Source organism: Aegilops tauschii, chromosome 7, assembly GCF_002575655.3.
Source record: "Aegilops tauschii subsp. strangulata cultivar AL8/78 chromosome 7, Aet v6.0, whole genome shotgun sequence".
NCBI classification, from domain to species: Eukaryota; Viridiplantae; Streptophyta; class Magnoliopsida; order Poales; family Poaceae; genus Aegilops; species Aegilops tauschii.
In genome coordinates this window covers 278,388,210-278,412,869 of record NC_053041.3, presented here as the reverse complement: position 1 = coordinate 278,412,869, position 24,660 = coordinate 278,388,210, and positions in this window count along the sequence as shown.

Below are 24,660 nucleotides of genomic sequence, written 5' to 3'. Positions count from 1 at the left end.
TAACAGGCTACACTACTCTAATGCAAGCTGTATAGAGAAGAATAGGCGATATCTAGTGATCAAGGGGGGGGGGGCTTGCCTGGTTGCTCTGGCAAGAAGGAGGGGTCGTCAACACCGTAGTCGTACTGGGTAGCAGCGGCGTCGGTCTCGGTGTCTACCGGAAAGAAGTAACGGAGGGGAAACACAATAAACAACAGAGCAATCAAAGCATGACAAAGTGTATCATGGCATTACGCGGTGCTATAGGTGACCTAACGTAGTAGTAGGTGCTACTGGCGAAGGGGGGAAACATCCGGGAAGGTATTCCCGGTGTTTCGCGTTTTTGGACAGATGAACCGGAGGGGGAAAGTTGCGTGTTTGCAATGCTAGGAGTGTGTGGCGGACAAACGGGCTGCGTATCCGAATTCGTCTCGTCGTTCTAAGCAACTTTCATGTAGAAAGTATTTTCATCTGAGCTACGGTTTATTTTATATGATTTTCTAAATTTTTAAATCATTTTAGAATTTATTTAATTAATTTAATTCAACATTATCCAGAATAGTATTTGTTGACGTCATCATGACGTCAGCAGTCAACAGAGGTGTTGACTGGGTCGCTGACGTGTGGGTCCCACTGGTCATTGACTTAGTTAACTAAACAGGTTTAGTTAAATTAATTAAAGTGATTAGGTTAATTAATTAGGCCTAATTTAGATTATTTAAGCAATTAATTAATTTAATTATTTATCTTAATTGATTAATCATATTATTATTATTTAATTTTATTTAGTTCTTTTTTTATTAAACCGTTCTAGGCGTGGGCCCCCCCTGTCATTGGCCCCAGGGGGCCAAACAGGCGCGTGGGCAGACAGGTGCGGGTGCTGGGCGCCGTTAACGGGCGGAGCCCGACTGGGCGCCGGAGCGGCACTGCGGCCAGCGAGCAGAGGGGGCGGGCACGCGGGCCAACGAGGCCGCAGCAGAGCGGGGGAGGCGACCACGGTGGGCGCGCACGGGGCGGGGCGCGTGCGAGGCGCGGCCATGGTGGGCGCGCACGGGAAGGAGGCCGCGGCCCCAGGGCGGTAGTGGGCGCGGGACGACGGGCACGGCCGGTCGGTGCAGCGCGTGGCCAGGGCGCGGCCCGACCGCGGTGAGCGCGGGGCCGGAGCGCGCGAGGCGTGGTCGCGGCCGGAGTGGAGCAACGGTGGGCGCGGTGGGAGCGTGGTAGAGGAGAAGGAAGGGGAGGGCCTCACGAGGGGGTTTGTAGGGCACGGGGCAGCGGTGCGTGGGGAGCGACTTGGGGAGGAGGACGAGGACGACGGGCGGAGCGGAAGCAGGCCGGCGAGGAAGGTTCGGCGGGGTGGCCGCGGCGGCAGCCGGCGGGGTCGAGCCCCCAAGCCCCGATCCGATCTAGACGAGGGAGGAGCGAGGCGTGCGACGGGGCAGCGCCGGCGACGTCGTCAGGTGAACAAGGACGAGGGCGGGGCCGGCGAGGCGACTCCAGGCGACGGCCATGGGGCCAGCTCTGATATGATCTGGATCGGGGGGAGAGGGAGAGACGTGGGGTGAGTGGGGGTGGTTAGGGTTTTCCCCCAGTGGGGTGGATAAGGGGGAGGGTGTGGGGGTGCGGCTGGGCCGGCCTGGCGGCCCGATGGCCTGCTGGGCCGTGGCCCAGTGGGGGGAAGGGTGTTTCCTTTTCTTCTTCTTTTTGTTTGTTCTGCCTTTTTTTATTATTCTATTTCTTTTCTTTTTCTTTTATTTTTGTTTTATAAAATTTAAAAGCGACAACTAATTTGGTGTTATTAAATAGGTCACAGCCCCAAATACTTTGGCACTTTAAATAAAGTGTTTTGCATTTGCTTATTACTTTAAAAGCACTTTAGATAATTGTTTTATCGTTGTTTTAGTTTATTTAGTGCATTTAAGTATTTTATTAAAAGATGATTTCTTCACCAACATTTATTATGGATTATTTGACACATTAGGAACAATTTAGTTTTGACTTTTGAAAACTTTAATTGTTTTGACTTTGATTCAAACTTGAATTTGGATCGGTTCTAAACTAACGCGAGATTATCAACAGTAATCAAGGTGACATGGCATCATTACCAGAGGGTTACTGTAGCTTGATTACCCGGGCGTCACAGCCTTGCTCCTGGCTCCCTCCTCGTGGCCCCCAGTGTGCTTCCCCCGGTGGAAGGGATGCTGCTGCGCCGGGGTCGTCGACCGGCGCTCGGACCTGATTCAGTTGCAACCCACTGTTAGCGTAAGCCTGCTCCTAAGAGATTAGTGGTACCCTGTAGTTGTTATTGCTGGCGCGATCGTTGCGGTTCTTCGTCAGTTCCTGGAAGGCTTCAACTTCTAGCGTCCCTTCTTCCCAATCTTCTCTGAGGAACGAGCCAGGGTCGTCCTCTGGTGCGTACTCCTGGTCCATTATGCGGGGCACATAGGCTTCCGGGGCCATTACCCCGAACACCTCGCCATAGTGCCCCACACTCCATGTTGCCCGGCCCAGCGCGGCGTCCCGAGGATGGTAGCGCAACATCTCACTGGGACCATGGGAGGCGACGCTTGTGCCCATGCTTGTCGCGGGCGGCATGGGGGCGGTGGAGCCCCCAGCGCCGCCGGCCGTGCTGGTGTTGACGAAGCCCCCAGGCACACCCGGCGGCGCGTGGTTGCGGCGAGGCCCGCCGTAAGACCCCGTAGTGGCCTGAGAAGGAAGCTGATGGCAGAAAGGCGGCGCTCCCGATGCCGCCACATCCAGCAGCTCGGCGACGCGTTCCAGCAGTGTATCCCGGTGGCTTTCCATCAGCCGGCACCGCAGCAGCTCTCGCGCCACCGTGAGCGCTGCCCGCATGTTCGCCTGCTCCCGCCGTGTGTGTGGCGCCGTTGCTGTGGAGTGGCTTGCTGCCCTTGCAGCGGCTCGCACCTGCCGTGGAGTAAGGGTGGACGGCGCCTGGCCGCGCCGCCCGCGCCCCGCAGTGTTGGTCGGCGCTCACGCCGCCTGGAGCGCGGGGTCGAGGTCTTCATGGGCGGGTGACACCTCTCGGGCTGGCCAAGCTGCCCAGCGGTCGGAGTCTGGCCTTGGATTGCCGGACATCGGGGCGCGGAGCGTCGGTGGATCGATTGGCGGGGAAGAGGCTCCGGCGCACCCCTACTTGGCGCGCCAAATGTCGGATCTGGGGTTCCGGCAAAACCCTTAAGGTTCGAACTCTAGGGTGCGCGCGAAGTTCTTTCCCGCCTACCGATCTACACCCTAGCTCACTAAGATCTCGCGGACGAACTCGACGAACTAGCAACACAAAGACACAAGATTTATACTGGTTCGGGCCACCGTTGTTGTGTAATACCCTACTCTAGTGTGTGGTGGTGGATTGCCTCTTGGGCTGATGAAGAACGGTACAAGGGGAAGAACAGCCTCCTGAGGTTGAGGTGTTCTGGTGCTTGTCGAACTTGTGTGGGTGAGGACTCGATCTGATGTGATCAAGCCAAGCTGCCCCCTACTGTGGTGGCTAGCTCTACTTATATAGGCCCTGATCGTCTCCCCAAATATTGAGCGGGAAGGGAGCCAACAACGGCGGCCAATTTGAAAGGGGACAGCTAGTACAAGCTATCCTGACAAAAGCGGTCTTCGCCTGCAAAAGTTCTGGTGGTGACGCCGTCTTGGGCTCCATGGTGACCTCCGTCCTGCTGGCCTGCTGGTCTTGGTCTCGTTGCACCGATATGGAAACCTTTGCCTGATGCCTCGGTACTCCGCGCCTGCGCTAGCTTCGTTAGCACCAAAGAGGAAACAAGGACGTTGCGCGCGCTGGCGCCCGCCTGGTGTAAATCGTCATGGCTCACTGCTACCTCTTGAGCACTGCGTTGGTTTTCCCTTGAAGAGGAAAGGGTGATGCAGCAAAGTAGCTTAAGTATTTCCCTCAGTTTTTGAAAACCAAGGTATCAATCCAGTAGGAGGCTACGCACGAGTCCCTCGCATCTACACAAAACAAATAAATCCTCGCAACCAACGCGATAAGGGGTTGTCAATCCCTTCACGGTCACTTACGAGAGTGAGATCTGATAGATATGATAGGATAATATCTTTGGTATTTTTGTGATAAAGATGCAAAGTAAAATAAAAGCAAACTAAAAAGCAAAGGAAATAACTACGTGTTGGAAGATTAATATGATGAAGATAGACCCGGGGGCCATAGGTTTCACTAGTGGCTTCTCTCAAGAGCATAAGTATTTTACGGTGGGTGAATGAATTACTATTGAGCAATTAACAGAATTGAGCATAGTTATGAGAATATCTAGGTATGATCATGTATATAGGCATCACGTCCGAGACAAGTAGACTGACTCCTGCCTGCATCTACTACTATTACTCCACTCATCGACCGCTATCCAGCATGCATCTAGAGTATTAAGTTCATGGAAACAGAGTAACGCCTTAAGCAAGGTGACATGATGTAGAGGGATAAATTCATGCAATATGATAAAAAAACCGTCTTGTTATCTTCGATGGCAACAATACAATACATGCCTTGCTGCCCCTACTGTCACTGGGAAAGGACACTGCAAGATTGAACCCAAAGCTAAGCACTTCTCCCATTGCAAGAAAGACCAATCTAGTAGGCCAAACAAAACTGATAATTCGAAGAGACTTGCAAAGATAACCAATCATACATAAAAGAATTCAGAGAAGATTCAAATATTGTTCATAGATAAACTTGATCATAAACCCACAATTCATCGGTCTCAACAAACACACCGCAAAAAGAAGATTACATCGAATAGATCTCCACGAGAGAGGGGGAGAACATTGTATTGAGATCCAAAAAGAGAGAAGAAGCCATCTAGCTAATAACTATGGACCCGAAGGTCTGAAGTAAACTACTCACACTTCATCGGAGAGGCTATGGTGATGATGTAGAAGCCCTCCGTGATGGATGCCCCCTCTGGCGGAGCTCCGGAACAGGCCCCAAGATGGGATCTCATGGGTACAGAAGGTTGCGGCGGTGGAATTAGGTTTTTGGCTCCGAATCTGATCATTTGGGGGTACATAGGTATATATAGGAGGAAGAAGTACGTCGGTCGAGCAACAGGGGGCCCATGAGGGTGGAGAGCACGCCTTGGGGGGGGGGGGGGTAGGCGCGCCCCCTACCTCGTGGCCTCCTAGAAGCTTCTCTTACGTAGGGTCCAAGTCTCCTGGATCATGTTCGTTCCAAAAATCACGCTCCCGAAGGTTTCATTCCGTTTGGACTCCGTTTGATATTCTTTTTCTGCGAAACTCTGAAATAGGCAAAAAACAACAATTCTGGGCTGGGCCTCCGGTTAATAGGTTAGTCCCAAAAATAATATAAAAGTTAATAATAAAGCCCAATATTGTCCAAAACAGTAGATAATATTGCATGGAGCAATCAAAAATTATAGATACGTTGGAGACGTATCAAGCATCCCCAAGCTTAATTCCTGCTCGTCCTCGAGTAGGTAAATGATAAAAACAGAATTTTTGATGCGGAGTGCTACTTGGCATAATTTCAATGTAATTCTTCTTAATTGTGGTATGAATATTCAGATCCGAAAGATTCAAGATAAAAATTCATATTGACATAAAAATAATAATACTTCAAGCATACTAACTAAGCAATTATGTCTTCTCAAAATAACATGGCCAAAGAAAGTTCATCCCTACAAAATCATATAGTTTAGTCATGCTCCATTTTTGTCACACAAGAATGCTCTCATCATGCACAACCTCGATGACAAGCCAAGCAATTGTTTCATACTTTAGTAATCTCAAACTTTATAAACCTTCACGCAATACGTGAGCGTGAGCCATGGATATAACACTATGGGTGGAATAGAGTATAATGATGGGGGTTATGTGGAGAAGACAAAAAAGGAGAAAGTCTCACATCAACGAGGATAATCAATGAGCTATGGAGATGCCCATCGATTGATGTTAATGCGAGGAGTAGGGATTGCCATGCAACGGATGCACTAGAGCTATAAATGTATGAAAGCTCAACAAAAGAAACTAAGTGGGTGTGCATCCAACTTGCTTGCTCACGAAGACCTAGGGCACTTGAGGAGGCCCATTGTTGGAATATACAAGCCAAGTTCTATAATGAAAAATTCCCACTAGTATATGAAAGTGACAAAACAAGAGACTCTCTATCATGAAGATTATGGTGCTACTTTGAAGCACAAGTGTGAAAAAAAAGGATAGTAGCATTGCCCCTTTTTATTTGTTTTTTGGGCCTTCCTTTTTTTGGCCTTTCTCTTTTTTTTGGGACAATGCTCTATTAAACAATGATCATCACACTTCTATTTATTTACAACTCAATGATTACAACTCGATACTAGAACAAAGTATGACTCTATATGAATGCCTCCGGCGCTGTACCGGGATATGCAATGAATCAAGAGTGACATGTATGAAAGAATTATGAACGGTGGCTTTGCCACAAATACTATGTCAACTACATGATCATGCTAAGCAATATGAAAATGATGAATGTGTCATGATAAACGGAATGGTAGAAAGTTGCATGGCAATATATCTCGGAATGGCTAGGGAAATGCCATAATAGGTAGGTATGGTGGCTGTTTTGAGGAAGATATAAGGAGGTTTATGTGTGAAAGAGCGTATCATATCACGGGTTTTGGATGCACCGGCGAAGTTTGCACCAACTCTCAATGTGAGAAAGGGCAATGCACGGTACCGAAGAGGCTAGCAATGATGGAAGGGTGAGAGTGCGTATAATCCATGGACTCAACATTAGTCATAAAGAACTCACATACTTATTGCAAAAATCTAAAAGTCATCAAAAACCAAGCACTACGTGCATGCTCCTAGGGGGATAGATTGGTAGGAAAAGACCATCGCTCGTCCCCGACCGCCACTCATAAGGAGGACAATCAAAGAACACCTCATGTTTCAATTTGTTACATAACGTTTACCATACGTGCATGCTACGGTACTTGCAAACTTCAACACAAGCATTTCCCAAATTCACAACTAATCAACTAGCACGACTTTGATATTATTACCTCCATATCTCAAAACAATCATCGAGTATCAAACTTCTCTTAGTATTCAACACACTCATAAGAAAGTTTTTACTAATCTTGAATACCTAGCATATTAGGATTATTTAAGCAAATTACCATGCTATTTAAGACTCTCAAAATGATCTAAATGAAGCATGAGAGATCAATAGTTTCTATAAAATAAATCCACCACCGTGCTCTAAAAGATATAAGTGAAGTACTAGAGCAAAACTATATAACTCAAAAGATATAAGTGAAGCACATAGAGTATTCTAATAATTTCCAAATAATGTATGGCTCTCTCAAAAGGTGTGTACAGCAAGGATGATTGTGGTAAACTAAAAAGCAATGACTCAAATCATACAAGACGCTCCAAGCAAAACACATATCATGTGGTGAATAAAAATATAGCTCCAAGTAAAGTTACCGATGGAAGTAGACGAAAGAGGGGATGCCTTCCGTGGCATCCCCAAGCTTTGGCTTTATGGTGTCCTTAGATTATCTTGGGGGTGCCATGAGCATCCCCAAGCTTAGGCTCTTGCCACTCCTTGTTCCATTATCCATCAAAATCTTTCACCCAAAACTTGAAAACTTCACAACACAAAACTCAACAGAAAATCTCGTGAGCTCCGTTAGCGAAAGAAAACAAAAGACCACTTCAAGGTACAGTAATGAACTCATTCTTTATTTATATTGGTGTTAAAACTACTGTATTCCAACTTCTCTATGGTTTATAAACTATTTTACTAGCCATAGATTCATCAAAATAAGCAAACAACACACGAAAAACAGAATCTGTCAAAAACAGAACAGTCTGTAATAATCTGTAACTAACGCAAACTTCTGGAACTCCAAAAAATCATCCAAAATAGCACGACCTAGGAAATGTGTTTACTGATCAGCAGAAATTGGAATCAGTATTTTATCACGTTCTGGTGATTTTTAACAATTGTTTTCGTGAACAGAAAGTTTCTGGAAATTACAGCAAGATCAAATAACTATCATCCAAGAAGATCCTATAGGTTTAACTTGGCACAAACACTAACTAAAACATAAAACACATCTAACCAGAGGATAGAACAAATATTTATTCCTAAACAGAAGCAAAAAGCAAAAAAACTAAAAGTAAAATTGGGTTGCCTCCCAACAAGCGCTATCGTTTAACGCCCCTAGCTAGGCATAAAAGCAAGGATAGATCTAGGTATTGCCATCTTTGGTAGGCAATCCATAAGTGTCTCTCATAGTAGATTCATATGGTAATTTTATTTTCTTCCTAGGGAAGTGTTCCATGCCTTTCTTTAATGGAAATTGGAATCTAATATTCCCTTCCTTCATATCAATAATTGCACCAATCGTTCTAAGGAATGGTCTACCAAGAATAATAGGACATGAAGGATTGCAATCTATATCAAGAACGATAAAATCTATGGGCACATAATTCCTATATTCAACAATAAGAACATCATTAATTCTTCCCATAGATTTCTTAATAGTGGAATCCGCAAGGTGCAAGTTTAGAGAGCAATCATCAAAATCACGGAAATCTAGCAAATCGCACAAAGTTTTGGGAATAGTGGAAACACTAGCACCCAAATCACATAAAGCATAGAACTCATGATCCTTAATCTTAATTTTAATAATAGGTTCCCACTCATCATAAAGTTTTCTAGGGATAGAAACTTCCAACTCAAGCTTTTCTTCATAAGATTGCATCAAGGCATCAACGATATGTTTAGTAAACGCTTTATTTTGACTATATGAATGAGGAGAATTTAGCACGGATTGCAACAAGGAAATACAATCAATCAAAGAGCAATTTTCATAATTAAATTCCTTGAAGTCCAAAATAGTGGGTTTATTAGCACCTAGGGTTTTGATTTCTTCAATCTCACTTTTATCAAATTTAGCATCAAGGTCTTAAAACTCCGAATTTTTGGAACGCCTTCTAGGTAAAGGGGGATCATATTCAGTCCCATCATTATCAAGATTCATATTGCAAAACAAATATTTAATAGGGGACACATCAATAACTTTTAGATCTTCATCTTTATTTTCATAGAAATTTGAAGAACGCGCTTTCATAAAGCAATCTTTCTTAGCACGCATCCTAGCGGTTCTTTCTTTGCACTCATCAATGGAAATTCTCATGGCTTTGAGAGACTCATTGATATCATGCTTAAGAGGAATAGATCTAAGTTTTAAAAAATGAACATCAAGAGAAATTCTATCAACGTTCCTAGCCAATTCATCAACTTTAAGCAATTTCTCTTCAAGCAAAGCATTAAAATTCTTTTGCGAATTCATAAACTCTTTAACACTAGTCTCTAATTCAGAGGGCATCTTATTAAAATTTCCATAAGAGTTGTTGTAGGAATTTCCATAATTATTAGAGGAATTGCTAGGATAAGGCCTAGGATTAAAGTTTCCTCTACACGCGTTGTTACCAAAATTATTCCTACCAACAAAATTCACATCCATAGATTTATTATTATTCTCAATCAAAGTAGACAAAGGCATATCATTAGGATCAGAAGAAACACTCTTAGTAGCAAATAATTTCATAAGTTCATCCATCTTTCCACTCAAAACATTAATTTCTTCTATCGCATGCACTTTTTTTATTAGTAGATCTTTCAGTGTGCCATTGAGAATAATTAACCATAATATTATCTAGGAGTTTAGTAGCTTCTCCTAAAGTGATTTCCGTAAAAGTGCCTCCCGCGGCCGAATCTAAAAGATTTCTAGAAGCAAAATTCAATCCACATAAATTTTTTGTATAATCATCCACAAATTCAAACCATGAGTAGGGCAATTACGTATCATTAATTTCATCCTCTCCCAAGCTTGTGCAAGATGTTCATGATCAAGTTGCTTAAAATTCATAATATCGTTTCTAAGAGAGATGATCTTAGCGGGAGGAAAATATTTAGAGATAAAAGCATCTCTGCACTTGTTCCAAGAATCAATACTATTTTTAGGCAAAGACGAAAACCAAGCTTTAGCACGATCTCTAAGCGAAAAAGGAAATAGCTTCAATTTAACAATATCATTATCAACATCTTTCTTCTTTTGCATATCACACAAATCAACGAAGCTATTTAGACGAGTAGCGGCATCTTCACTAGGAAGGCCGGCGAATTGATCTTTCATGACAAGATTCAACAAAGCAGCATTGATTTCAAAAGATTCAGTATTGGTAAGAGGAGCAATCGGAGTGCTAAGGAAATCATTATTGTTGGTATTGGTAAAGTCACATAATTTGGTATTATCTTGAGCCATCATGACAAACAGGCAATCCAACACACGATCAAACAAAAAGCAAGCGAAAAAGAGGCGAACAAAAAAGAGAGGGCGAATAAAACGGCAAGGGTGAAGTGGCGGAGAGGAAAACGAGAGGCAAATGGCAAATAATGTAATGCGGGAGATAAGGGATTGTGATGGGTACTTGGTATGTTGACTTTTGCGTAGACCTCCCCGGCAACGGCGCCAGAAATCCTTCTTGCTACCTCTTGAGCACTGCGTTGGTTTTCCCATGAAGAGGAAAGGGTGATGCAGCAAAGTAGCGTAAGTATTTCCCTCAGTTTTTGAGAACCAAGGTATCAATCCAGTAGGAGGCTACGCGCGAGTCCCTCGCACCTACACAAAACAAATAAATCCTCGCAACCAACGCGATAAGGGGTTGTCAATCCCTTCACGGTCACTTACGAGAGTGAGATCTGATAGATATGATAGGATAATATTTTTGGTATTTTTGTGATAAAGATGCAAAGTAAAATAAAAGCAAAGTAAAAAGCAAAGGAAATAACTAAGTGTTGAAAGATTAATATGATGAAGATAGACCCGGGGGCCATAGGTTTCACTAGTGGCTTCTCTCAAGAGCATAAGTATTTTACGGCGGGTGAACGAATTACTGTTGAGCAATTGACAGAATTGAGCATAGTTATGAGAATATCTAGGCATGATCATGTATATAGGCATCACGTCTGAGACAAGTAGACCGACTCCTGCTTGCATCTACTACTATTACTTCACTCATCGACCGCTATCCAGCATGCATCTAGAGTATTAAGTTCATGGAAACAGAGTAACGCCTTAAGCAAGATGACATGATGTAGAGGGATAAATTCATGCAATATGATAAAAACCCCATCTTATTATCCTCGATGGCAATAATACAATATGTGCCTTGCTGCCCCTACTGTCACTGGGAAAGGACACCGCAAGATTGAACCCAAAGCTAAGCACTTCTCCCATTGCAAGAAAGACCAATCTAGTAGGCCAAACAAAACTGATAATTCGAAGAGATTTGCAAAGATAACCAATAATACATAAAAGAATTCAGAGAACATTCAAATATTGTTCACACATAAACTTGATCATAAACGCACAATTCATCGGTCTCAACAAACACACCGCAAAAAGAAGATTACATCGAATAGATCTCCACGAGAGAGGGGGAGAACATTGTATTGAGATCCAAAAAGAGAGAATAAGCCATCTAGCTAATAACTATGGACCCGAAGGTCTGAAGTAAACTACTCACACTTCATCGGAGAGGCTATGGTGATGATGTAGAAGCCCTCCGTGATGGACGCCCCCTCCGGCGGAGCTCTGGAATAGGCCCCAAGATGGGATCTCGTGGGTACAGAAGGTTGCGGCGGTGGAATTAGGGTTTTGGCTTTGTATCTGATCGTTTGGGGGTACGTAGGTATATATAGGAGGAAGAAGTACGTCGGTGGAGCAACAGGGGGCCCAAGAGGGTGGAGGGTGCGCCCTGGGGGGGTAGGCGCGCCCCCTACCTCGTGGCCTCCTGGAAGCTTCTCTTACGTAGGGTCCAAGTCTCCTGGATCATGTTCGTTCCAAAATCACGCTCCCGAAGGTTTCATTCCGTTTGGACTCCGTTTGATATTCTTTTTCTGCGAAACTCTAAAATAGGCAAAAAACAACAATTCTGGGCTGGGCCTCCGGTTAATAGGTTAGTCCCAAAAATAATATAAAAGTGAATAATAAAGCCCAATATTGTCCAAAACAATAGATAATATAGCATGGAGCAATCAAAAATTATAGATACGTTGGAGACGTATCACTCACGTCAAGAGAGCCTCGCGAGGTTTTCCCCGCCTTGATATCTCCGCTCCTCGCGAGGCAGACTGGAGGGGCCGCTCCTGAGGAGGTCTTGCGTCATCCGCCTCGCGAGGCTTGGCCCCTCACGAGGGTCTTGAATACTTTGTTGATGAAGATGGGCCGTACAGGCCCGCTAGCATAGCCACGCCGTGGGCCGCAGGCAGGCAAGTCTGGGGACCCCCGTTCCCAGAACGCCGACACCTACACCGAAAAGTCCCTGGAAACAAACACCCCTTATGGCGCCTCACTCATTTATTTGGGCCTCTAAACTACTACTACTACCTCTGTCCTGGTTTATTCGTCACCATTGTAATTTGTGCTAAATTTTGACGAAAGATTTAACTGATAAAATGTTAGTGCATGTGACATGCACTAACATTTCATTAGTTAAATTTATGATCAAAATTTGACACAGATTACAATGGGGACCAATAAACTAGGACGGAGGTAGTAGTTATGGGATTACTAATCTAGAAGCCTAAAAGAACTGGCCCCCTGGTACTCCTACTAGTAGTAGTACTCAAGTTGGAATTCCAATTGCACGACACAACTTGTTAGGCACAAAATTTGATACAGGGTGTAGGAAGCGGTTTGGGAATTTGCATGCCTTTCCGACTAGTGAGATACTCCGTACAAAGTACGACCGAGAAATAACCACAGAGAAGGAAGCTAAAAGTAAACAATCAAACGAGCATTTTTGCATTTGTTTTGGATTGAATCGTTTCACAAGCTTGACTAGTGTTGTTTTTTTACTTTTACAAAAACCGCATCGTAATGTTAAAACGTGCATTTGCACGTACATAAGTAATAGTAGTACTCCCTCCGCCTAGGTGTGTAAGTATTCTCTCCTTCTTGGTCATGGTGCACAACCAAAGATGACTTATTCACCTGGACGGAGGGAGTAGCACAGTCTGCAAGCATATATATAGAGAGACGTGTAGTGCGATAGTATATAGGAGTAGTAAAGTTTGTGCTATATGCACATACTTACAAAATGCGTACGGATACACAAGGTTTCCAAACTTTCCCTTTTACACACTTAATTAAGGACACTAATAATTCCTGAACGTTCGGGATTTATCATTTGCGTCCCAAAACTAATGAGATCGCCTTACGAAACTAAATTATACTCCTACTAAAAGCCACGGCGCTCGCAGGAGCGCGCCACGAGTGCCCTGGTGCGCGGCTGTTTCCCAGCGCGCCGACACAACGCCTCTTCCTCAGCCTCGCAACTCGCGAGGTGCTGATTGGCGGCTTGCCGGCGGGCGAGCGCGATCTCACCGGTGTGCTGATCCGGCGCCAACAGGTACTCCTCCTCGCTGGAAGCGTGCACCCGGTCCACGTACCGCCAAGCGTAGATGAGGCGCTTGGGCCCGACTACACTCAGGGCTTTGGCACGGGCGTCCTCCGCCACCCTCACGGCCCTCGCACGAGCCTTCTGCCAAAGAGCCAATTGCCTGACTCTCTCGGACGCGACATAGGCCTGCGAGGCAGCTTGTCCCGCGGCGCGCTTCTATTCCTTGGCCTTCTTCTCCGCCTCTATTTTGGCGCGCTCTGCCGGAGGCAAAGCCTCCCACAAGGCGACATCCATTTCTTTCCAAAGCTCCTCAAGGCTGGGGGGCTCGGTGGGCGGCGCGGCGTTCTCCTCGTAGCGGGGAGCCGACGCGTCCTCCGACGCGCGTGCTGGCGAGATTGGGAACACCGACGCGTCCACCTCGACGCGTCGCGGCGAGGAGCGGAACGCCGACGTGTCCTCCTCGACTAGTGGCGGCGTGGAACGGAACGACGACACGTGACCGTCCGCGCGGTGGAGCGAGGGGCGCCTAGGGCTTGGGAGGGGCGATGCCATGGTGGTCGACGTGAGAGGGAGGGGGAGGAGATAGCGATGAACGTGAGCATTCTTCCGAATGCCATGGGGGGCGCAGTATTTATAGCGAGCAATGGCACACCTACGTAAGATATGGAATGAGCTGCACTGACTTAACTGCTGGTCCAGTTGCGTCACTGACATGTGGGCCAGACCCCTGTTGGGCCCATATATCAGTGACCCAATGCACCTGCAGTTAAGTAACTGAAGCAGCGTCCCGTAAGATATGTTGCGTGATTAATGTAACAGCTACGTGGGCATATTTGTTGGAGTAAATTACGGGGGAGGGAAGGGGTGGAAATATTGCTGGTCATAACGGATTGGACGAGCGCGGGGGGAGGAGAGTCATGCATGCAGATTTTTTCCACACGGGGTGGAGTGGTGGGACCGCCGGAGGGAGAAGGAGAGTCAAGCAGGCATATTGTTTTCACACATGGAGAGGAAAAGATTTGGAGACGAACTGGCTTCCTGCAGGTATGGGGAACGGTGCATAATAAGTCATCTTGCATGCTCGGCTAGGTATAGTCTCAAGTCATTAAAAACATACATGCCCTACACATGTTCATATTTCAAGGTGCACTAAATTATTGCATGCGATGATTAAGGCTGGCCATAATGGTGGTATCTTAGCTGGTATCATGCACACGGGAATAGCAAACATGCTGATGTGGCAAAGAATTAAAGAAGAGAGGGGGGGGGGGGTAGAGTAACTAGTGTTCATGCATGCATGCAATGTGATAATGCATTGGTAAACATATTTTTTTGTGAAGAACGAAAACATTGGTTGAGTACTTTTGCATACTACAAAAACTATTCCACTGCCTCTATCTTGGTAAGAGTAGGTGAAAATTTTGAATCGAGCCCTTTAAAGTAGAAGGGAGGTAGTAGTACTCTAATAGCTAACGTTGTTGTGATGACTAGGTAGGACACGGCACGCACCTAGACGGAGGAACTAGTCTGCATTGTGCAATGTACCTCTACTTTGACCAAACTTATAGAAAAATGTATCAACATTCACAATGTCAAATCAATATTTTTATACTCATTATGAAACGTAGTTCTTATACTCATTATAATCAGTATTGTAGATATTGATATTTTTAGTATAAATTTGGTCAAACACTTCGCAAACGGTTGACGGAAGTAAAAAGGACCAGAGGGAGTATGATGCATGCAGACTAGGTAAAAAAATTGCTCATTTATAGCCGGTCGAAGTCTCAAAGGGTGCGACCGCGCGAGGGAGGCGAAGGTCGTGGGAGGCACGACGGTTGATGGAATTAAGTGAAGTTACATCCATGCGCCGGCATGGCATGCGAACCGGCAGAAGCTATACCGTCAGGCCTACGATATGGGTCTAGTAGACATGACATCTAGTGGGTCCCGCATAGTACTCGAGAACTCTTTGGGGGCTTGCAGCCGTTTATCCATCGGGCAAGCCAACAACCCCATGCCGTTCGCACGCCCTACTCGTCCCCGTCTTCTACTACTACCTTACAACAGTTCGCTCCCAGTCATCCCGTCCTTTCACATTACACCAGTTCAACTTCTCCTAACCCTCCTCCAAAATCGATGGCCTCCCAAATCTCCATGGTCGCCGCTCAGTACCAGGTTAGAGCCATCACCGGCGATGAGTTCATCATCATCTACACATGTGGATCCGCGACGGTGAAAGCATGCCTTGCTCGCTTCCTACGCATGTTCAACAGTTCAAAGGATGAGTGGGTCACTGGGCTAGATGTTGAGTACACCACAGTCCTGGAAAGAGAGAAGATTCTAAAGGAGGCAGAGAAGAAGAAGCCCGCCGTGATCCAGGTTTGCGTACATAACGTATGCTTGGTCTACCACATATGCCATGACGAAAGAGTGAAATTCATTCCTGTAGACTTTAGGAACGACAGGGATGTCCTGGGTCGGATAGGCCTCGTTGTAGGCCAGCGCTTCGATCTCCAGAAGGCAAGCTTGGTGTCCTCCTCTCAGCCTTCAATGTTGACCCTGGCAGGAGACATGATTGATCCTTCGTACACTAAACTAAAGAAACCTCACCACGAGTTTCATCATGCATGGGAGTCGAAGACATTAGACGAACATCACATCATGTACGCAGCAATGGATGCCTACCTTTGTTTAAATATCTACAAGGGTTGGATGAAGAAGCAGAGCCTAGTGTCCGGTTCAAGCAAAGAAGCGTCGGCGAAGAGGAAGAGGAAGAGGGACGAGGACGAAGTCGAGGACGTGGACTCGGACTCCGAGTAAGGTGGCAGTACCGTCGCTCATGCTGGTTCTACTGAAGTGTCAAGCGGACTAGTTGCTTAGTTTTATTTCAGGGGTGTGTTGTGCTGAGCCCCCAGCAGAACTATGTTTATGTTCTTTCTTGTTATTTGAACTTTATGTTCTTTCTCGTTATTTGAACTAATTAGTATGTACAGTAGTACTAGTACCAGCATGTCTTACTACTGTTATTCTTGCAGTTGGTACTATTACTCGTATCTTCGTGTTCCCACTGTACTTAATACGTTTGTACTAGTAGTATAATTTGGGTCAGTCGATTTGTGAAAGAAGTTCAACGGAGCGAAGGAAGAAGACGTCAGAGAAGCTACCCCAGTATCTATATTAGGGTGGCAGGGTGCCCACGATCTATCTTATGAGTGTTGGATGTGGAATGCAGTTCGCCGGAAAAAATGGATCGTGCCCGGGGTTAAACGGATGGCGGGGGTGGGGGAGCATGGCGGTGGCAGGCGGTTCAGGGGAGGAGGGGAGGGCGGGGCGGTGGCGGTGATGTCTACTACGCAACCTTCTCCTTGTAGACGTTGTTGGGCCTCCAAGTGCAGAGGTTTGTAGGACAGTAGCAAATTTCCCTCAAGTGGATGACCTAAGGTTTATCAATCCGTGGGAGGTGTAGGATGAAGATGGTCTCTCTCAAACAATCCTGCAACCAAATAACAAAGAGTCTCTTGTGTCCCCAACACACCCAATACAATGGCAAATTGTATAGGTGCACCAGTTCGGCGAAGAGATGGTGATACAAGTGCAATATGGATGGTAGATATAGGTTTTTGTAATCTAAAAATATAAAAACAGCAAGGTAACTAATGATAAAAGTGAGCGTAAACGGTATTGCAATGGTAGGAAACAAGGTCTAGGGTTCATACTTTCACTAGTGCAAGTTCTCTCAACAATAATAACATAATTGGATCATATAACTATCCCTCAACATGCAACAAAGAGTCACTCCAAAGTTACTAATAGTGGAGAACAAACGAAGAGATTATGGTAGGGTATGAAACCACCTCAAAGATTCTTTCGGATAGATCTATTAAAGAGTTCGTACTAGAATAACACCTTAAGACACAAATCAACCAAAACCCTAATGTCACCTAGATACTCCAATGTCACCTCAAGTATCCGTGGGTATGATTATATGATATGCATCACACAATCTCAGATTCATCTACTCAATCCAACACAAAGTACTTCAAAGAGTGCCCCAAAGTTTCTACCGGAGAGTCAAGACGAAAACGTGTGCCAACCCCTATGCATAGGTTCATGGGCGGAACCCACAAGTTGATCACCAAAACATACATCAAGTGGATCACGTGATATCCCATTGTCACCACAGATAAGCACGGCAAGACATACATCAAGTGTTCTCAAATCCTTAAAGACTCAATCCGATAAGATAACTTCATAGGTAAAACTCAATCCATTACAAGAGAGTAGAGGGGGAGAAACATCATAAGATCCAACTATAATAGCAAAGCTCGCGATACATCAAGATCGTGCCAAATCAAGAACACGAGAGAGAGAGATATCAAACACATAGCTACTGGTACATACCCTCTGCCCCGAGGGTGAACTACCCCCTCCTCGTCATGGAGAGCGCCGGGATGATGAAGATGGCCACTGGTGAGGGTTCCCCCCTCCGGCAGTGTTCTACAACAGGGCCCCGATTGGTTTTTGGTGGCTACAGAGGCTTGCGGCGGCGGAACTCCCGATCTATTCTGTTCTCCAAAGTTTTTAGGGTATATGGATATATATATAGGCGAAAGAAGTCACTCAGGGGAGCCACGAGCGGCCCACGAGGGTGGAGGGCGTGCCCAGGGGGGTGGGCGCGCCCCCCTGCCTCGTGCCTCCCTCGTTGCTTCCCTGACGTGCACTCCAAGTCCCCTGGATTGCTTCCGTTCCAAAAATAACTCTCCCGAAGGTTTCATTCCGTTTGGACTCCGTTTGATATTCCTTTTCTGCGAAACACTGGAACAAGGGAAAAAACAGGAACTGGGCTCTGGGTTAATAGGTTAGTCCCAAAAATAATATAAAAGTGTTTAATAAAGACCATAAACATCCAAAACAGAAAATATAATAGCATGGAACAATAAAAAATTATAGATACGTTGGAGACGTATCAGCATCCTCAAGCTTAATTCCTGCTCGTCCTCGAGTAGGTAAATGATAAAAACAGAATTTTTGATGTGGAATGCTACCTAACATATTTACCAATGTAATCTTCTTTATTGAGGCAAGAATATTCAGATTCCATGAGATTTAAAACAAAAGTTTAATATTGACATGAAAACAATAATACTTCAAGCATCTAACAAAGCAATCATGTCTTCTCAAAATAACATGGCCAAAGAAAGCTATCCCTAGAAAATCATATAGTCTAGCTATGCTCTATCTTCACCACACAAAGTATTTAAATCATGCACAACCCCGATGACAAGCCAAGCAATTGTTTCATACTTTTGATGTTCTCAAACTTTTTCAATCTTCACGCAATACATGAGCGTGAGCCATGGACATAACACTATAGGTGGAATAGAATGGTGGTTGTGGAGAAGACAAAAAGGAGAAGATAGTCTCACATCAACTAGGCGTATCAACGGGCTATGGAGATGCCCATCAATAGATATCAATGTGAGTGAGTAGGGATTGCCATGCAACGGATGCACTAGAGCTATAAGTATATGAAAGCTCAACAAAAGAAACTAAGTGGGTGTGCATCCAACTTGCTTGCTCACGAAGATCTAGGGCATTTTGAGGAAGCCCATCATTGGAATATACAAGCCAAGTTCTATAATGTAAAATTCCCACTAGTATATGAAAGTGACAACATAGGAGACTCTCTATCATGAAGATCATGGTGCTACTTTGAAGCACAAGTGTGGTAAAAGGATAGTAGCATTGTCCCTTCTCTCTTTTTCTCTCATTTTTTTGGTTTTTTTGGGCCTTCTCTCTTTTTCTCTCATTTTTTGGTTTTTGTCCCTTCTCTCTTTCTCTCTCATTTTTTTGGTTTTTTGGGCCTTCTCTCTTTTTTTTGGCCTATTTTTTTTCGTCCGGAGTCTCATCCCGACTTGTGGGGGAATCATATTCTCCATCATCCTTTCCTCACTGGGACAATGCTCTAATAATGATGATCATCACACTTTTATTTACTTACAACTCAAGAATTACAACTCGATTCTTAGAACAAAATATGACTATATGAATGCCTCCGGTGGTGTACCGGGATGTGCAATGACTCATGAGTGACATGTATGAAGGAATTATGAATGGTGGCTTTGCCACAAATACAATGTCAACTACATGATCATGCAAAGCAATATGACAATGATGGAGCGTGTAATAATAAACTGAACGGTGGTAAGTTGCATGGCAATATATCTCGGAATGGCTATGGAAATGCCATGGTAGGTAGGTATGGTGGCTGTTTTGAGGAAGGTATATGGTGGGTGTATGATACCGGCGAAAGGTGCGCAGTATTAGAGAGGCTAGCAATGGTGGAAGGGTGAGAGTGCGTATAATCCATGGACTCAACATTAGTCATAAAGAACTCACATACTTATTGCAAAAATCTATTAGTTATCGAAACAAAGTACTACGCGCATGCTTCTAGGGGGATAGATTGGTAGGAAAATACCGTCGCTCGTCCCCGACCGCCACTCATAAGGAGGACAATCAATAAATAAATCATGCTCCGACTTCATCACATAACGGTTCACCATACGTGCATGCTACGGGAATCACAAACTTTAATACAAGTATTTCTCAAATTCACAACTACTCAACTAGCATGACTCTAATATCACCATCTTCATACCTCAAAACAATCATAAGGAATCAAACTTCTCATAGTATTCAATGCACTTTATATGAAAGTTTTTATTATATCCCTCTTGGATGCCCATCATATTAGGACTAAATTCATAACCAAAACAAATTACCATGCTGTTCTAAGGACTCTCAAAATAATATAAGTGAAGCATGAAAGTTCATCTATTTCTTCAAAATAAAACTACCGGCGTGCTCTAAAAGATATAAGTGAAGCACTAGAGCAAACGACAAACTACTCCGAAAGATATAAGTGAAGATCAATGAGTAGTTGAATAATTATGCAACTATGTGAAGACTCTCTAAAATTTAAGAATATCAGATCTTGGTATTTTATTCAAACAGCAAGCAAAACAAAACAAAATAAAATGACGCTCCAAGTAAAACACATATCATGTGGTGAATAAAAATATAGCTCTAAGTAAAGTTACCGATGAACGAAGACGAAAGAGGGGATGCCTTCCGGGGCATCCCCAAGCTTTGGCTTTTTGGTGTCCTTGGATTTACCTTGGGGTGCCTTGGGCATCCCCAAGCTTAGGCTCTTGCCACTCCTTATTCCATAGTTCATCGAATCTTTACCCAAAACTTAAAAACTTCACAACACAAAACTTAACGGAAAACTCGTGAGCTCCGTTAGCAAAAGAGTACAAAACACCACTTCACGGTACTGTAGTGGACTCATTATTTATTTGTATTGGTGTTAAAGCTACTGTATTACAACTTCTATATGGTTTATAAACTATTTTACTAGCCATAGATTCATCAAAATAAGCAAACAACACACGAAAAACAGAATCTGTCAAAAACAGAACAGTCTGTAGTAATCTGTATCAAACGTATACTTATGGAACTCCAAAAATTCTGAAATAAATTTATGGACCTGAGGAATTTGGCTAGTAATCATGTGCAAAAAGAATCAACTAAATAGCACTCTCCAGTAAAACGTTTTAGCTAATCTCGTGAGCGCTAAAGTTTCTGTTTTTTACAGCATGATCATAAAGACTTCACCCAAGTCTTCCCAAAGGTTCTACTTGGCACAAACACTAATTAAAACACAAAACCACATCTAAACATAAGCTAGATGTATTATTTATTCCTAAACAGAACCAAAAAGCAAGAAACTAAAATAAAATTGGGTTGCCTCCCAACAAGTGCTATCGTTTAACGCCCCTAGCTAGGCATGATGATTTCAATGATGCTCGCATAAAAGATAAGAATTGAAACATAAAGAGAGCATAATGAAGAATATGACTAGAAAATTTAAGTCTAACCCACTTCCTATGCATAGGGATTTTTTGAGCAAACAACTTATGGGAACAATAATCAACTAGCGTAGGAAAGCAAAACAAGCATAACTTCAAAACTTTAAGCACATAGAGAGGAAACTTGATATTATTGCAATTCCTACGAGCATATATTCCTCCCTCATAATAGTTTTCAGTAGCATCATGAATGAATTCAACAATATAACCAGCACCTAAAGCATTCTTTTCATGATCTACTTGCATAGAAATTTTACTACTCTCCACATAAGCAAATTTATTCTCATCAATAGTAGTGGGGGCAAACTCAACAAAATAACTATCATGTGATTGAAAATTAAGATCAAGATGACAAGTTTCATGGTTATCATTATTATTTATAGCATACGTGTCATCACAATAATCATCATAGATAGGAGGCATGCTTTCATCATAGTAAATTTGCTCATCAAAGCTTGGGGGACAAAAAATTATCATCTTCATCAAACATAGCATCCCCAAGATTGCAGCTTTGCATATCATTAGCATCATGGATATTCATAGAATTCATACTAACAACATTGCAATCATGCTCATCATTCAAAGATTTAGAGCCAAACATTTTAATGCATTCTTCTTCTAACACTTTGGCACAATTTTCCTTTCCATCATACTCACGAAAGATATTAAAAAGATGAAGCGTATGAGGCAAACTCAATTCCATTTTTTGTAGTTTTCTTTCATAAACTAAACTAGTGATAAAACAAGAAACTAAAAGATTCGATTGCAAGATCTAAAGATATACCTTCAAGCACTCACCTCCCCGGCAACGGCGCCAGAAAAGAGCTTAGTTGACGGGGTGTGAGTGCCGCTTACCTAGCCTCCCCGGCAACGGCGCCAGAAAAGAGCTTAGTTGACGGGGTATGAGTGCCGCTTACCTCGCCTCCCAGGCAATGGCGCCAGAAAAGTGCTTGATGTCTACTACACAACCTTCTCCTTGTAGACGTTGTTGGGCCTCCAAGTGCAGAGGTTTGTAGGACAGTAGCAAATTTCCCTCAAGTGGATGACCTAAGGTTTATCAATCCGTGGGAGGTGTAGGATGAAGATGGTCTCTCTCAAACAACCCTGCAACCAAATAACAAAGAGTCTCTTGTGTCCCCAACACACCCAATACAATGGTAAATTGTATAGGTGCACTAGTTCGGCGAAGAGATGGTGATACAAGTGCAATATGGATGGCAGACATAGGTTTTTGTAATCTGAAAATATAAAAACAGCAAGGTAACTAATGATAAAAGTGAGCGTAAACGGTATTGCAATGGTAGGAAACAAGGTCTAGGGTTCATACTTTCACTAGTGCAAGTTCTCTCAACAATAATAATATAATTGGATCATATAACTATCCCTCAACATGCAACAAAGAGTCACTCCAAAGTTACTAATAGTGGAGAACAAACAAAGAGATTATGGTAGGGTATGAAACCACCTCAAAGTTATTCTTTCGGATTGATCTATTAAAGAGTTCGTACTAGAATAACACCTTAAGACACAGATCAAGCAAAACCCTAATGTCACCTAGATACTCCAATGCCACCTCAAGTATCCGTGGGTATGATTATACGATATGCATCACACAATCTCAGATTCATCTATTCAATCCAACACAAAGTACTTCAAAGAGTGCCCCAAAGTTTCTACCGGAGAGTCAAGACGAAAACGTGTGCCAACCCCTATGCATAGGTTCATGGGCGGAACCCGCAAGTTGATCACCAAAACATACATCAAGTGGATCACGTGATATCCCATTGTCACCACAGATAAGCACGACAAGACATACATCAAGTGTTCTCAAATCCTTAAAGACTCAATCCGATAAGATAACTTCAAAGGGAGAACTCAATCCATTACAAGAGAGTAGAGGGGGAGAAACATCATAAGATCTAACTATAATAGCAAAGCTCGCGATACATCAAGATCGTGCCAAATCAAGAACACGAGAGAGAGAGATCAAACACATAGCTACTGGTACATACCCTCAGCCCCGAGGGTGAACTACTCCCTCCTCGTCATGGAGAGCACCGGGATGATGAAGATGGCCACTAGTGAGGGTTCCCCCCTCCCGCAGGGTGCCAGAACAGGGTCCTGATTGGTTTTTGCTGGCTACAGAGGCTTGCGGCGGCGGAACTCCCGATCTATTCTGTTCTCCGAAGTTTTTAGGGTATATGGATATATATAGGTGAAAGAAATTGGTCAGGGGAGCCACGAGGGTGGAGGGCACGCCCAGGGGGGTGGGCGCGCCCCGCTGCCTCGTGCCTCCCTCGTTGCTTCCCTGACGTGCACTCCAAGTCCCCTGGATTGCTTCCGTTCCAAAAATAACTCTCCTGAAGGTTTCATTCCGTTTGGACTCCATTTGATATTCCTTTTCTGCGAAACACTGAAACAAGGGAAACAACAGAAACTGGCACTGGGCTCTGGGTTAATAGGTTAGTCCCAAAAATAATATAAAAGTGTTTAATCAAGCCCATAAACATCCAAAACAGATAATATAATAGCATGGAACAATCAAAAGTGATAGATACGTTGGAGACGTATCAGGCGGCAGGCGGTTAGGCGTGTGGCGGGCTGAGAAGATGAAGAGTGCATCAGTTTCGGAGGTTGAAGAAGCCCTTCTAGCCATCCATGTTGCATCCAACGGCTCACAAGAGTCGACTGACCCAAATTGTTCCTTAAGATTGCAGGATCCACGTGGCATTCAAGGTCTCGAAGGTAGATTCCGCGTCCGCACTCAGTTTGCGGGCTTGGTGCGGGCGCGACTGGCTTCCGCCGCGACAGCCACCATGCGCGCCTCCTCCGCACGGGCGGAGACAACAATGACACGCTAGTTCCTCCTCGCCGGTGTGCTGGAGCACGCGCTCGTCCTCCTCTTCATACGCTGCGTGCATAGACGCGGCTCCACCAGCTGCTCGCGTGCTTGGCAGCGCGGCGGCATCGCGAGGATGGACTACAGACGACGTGAGCGGTTGAGCCTTCGGCTTCATTGCACAGGGATGGCGGTGACACGACGGTGCTGGGCGATAAATTGTTGGCCGGAGCAGGCGGGCGCCGGCATGCGCAACGGCGGTGGCAGCATATTGATGAGTGTGCGTATGGGAGCTTAGTTTAGTTCTATATAGGGTTGGTCAAACTTAAAAGAAAACCGTACTAGTACACGTAAACATTAGACTAAGGCAGCGCTTATATTAGTTACCACAACCATGATACGGAATCCTGTGCAAGCGCGTGAACCGCGGCCGCGCGGTCGATCGAA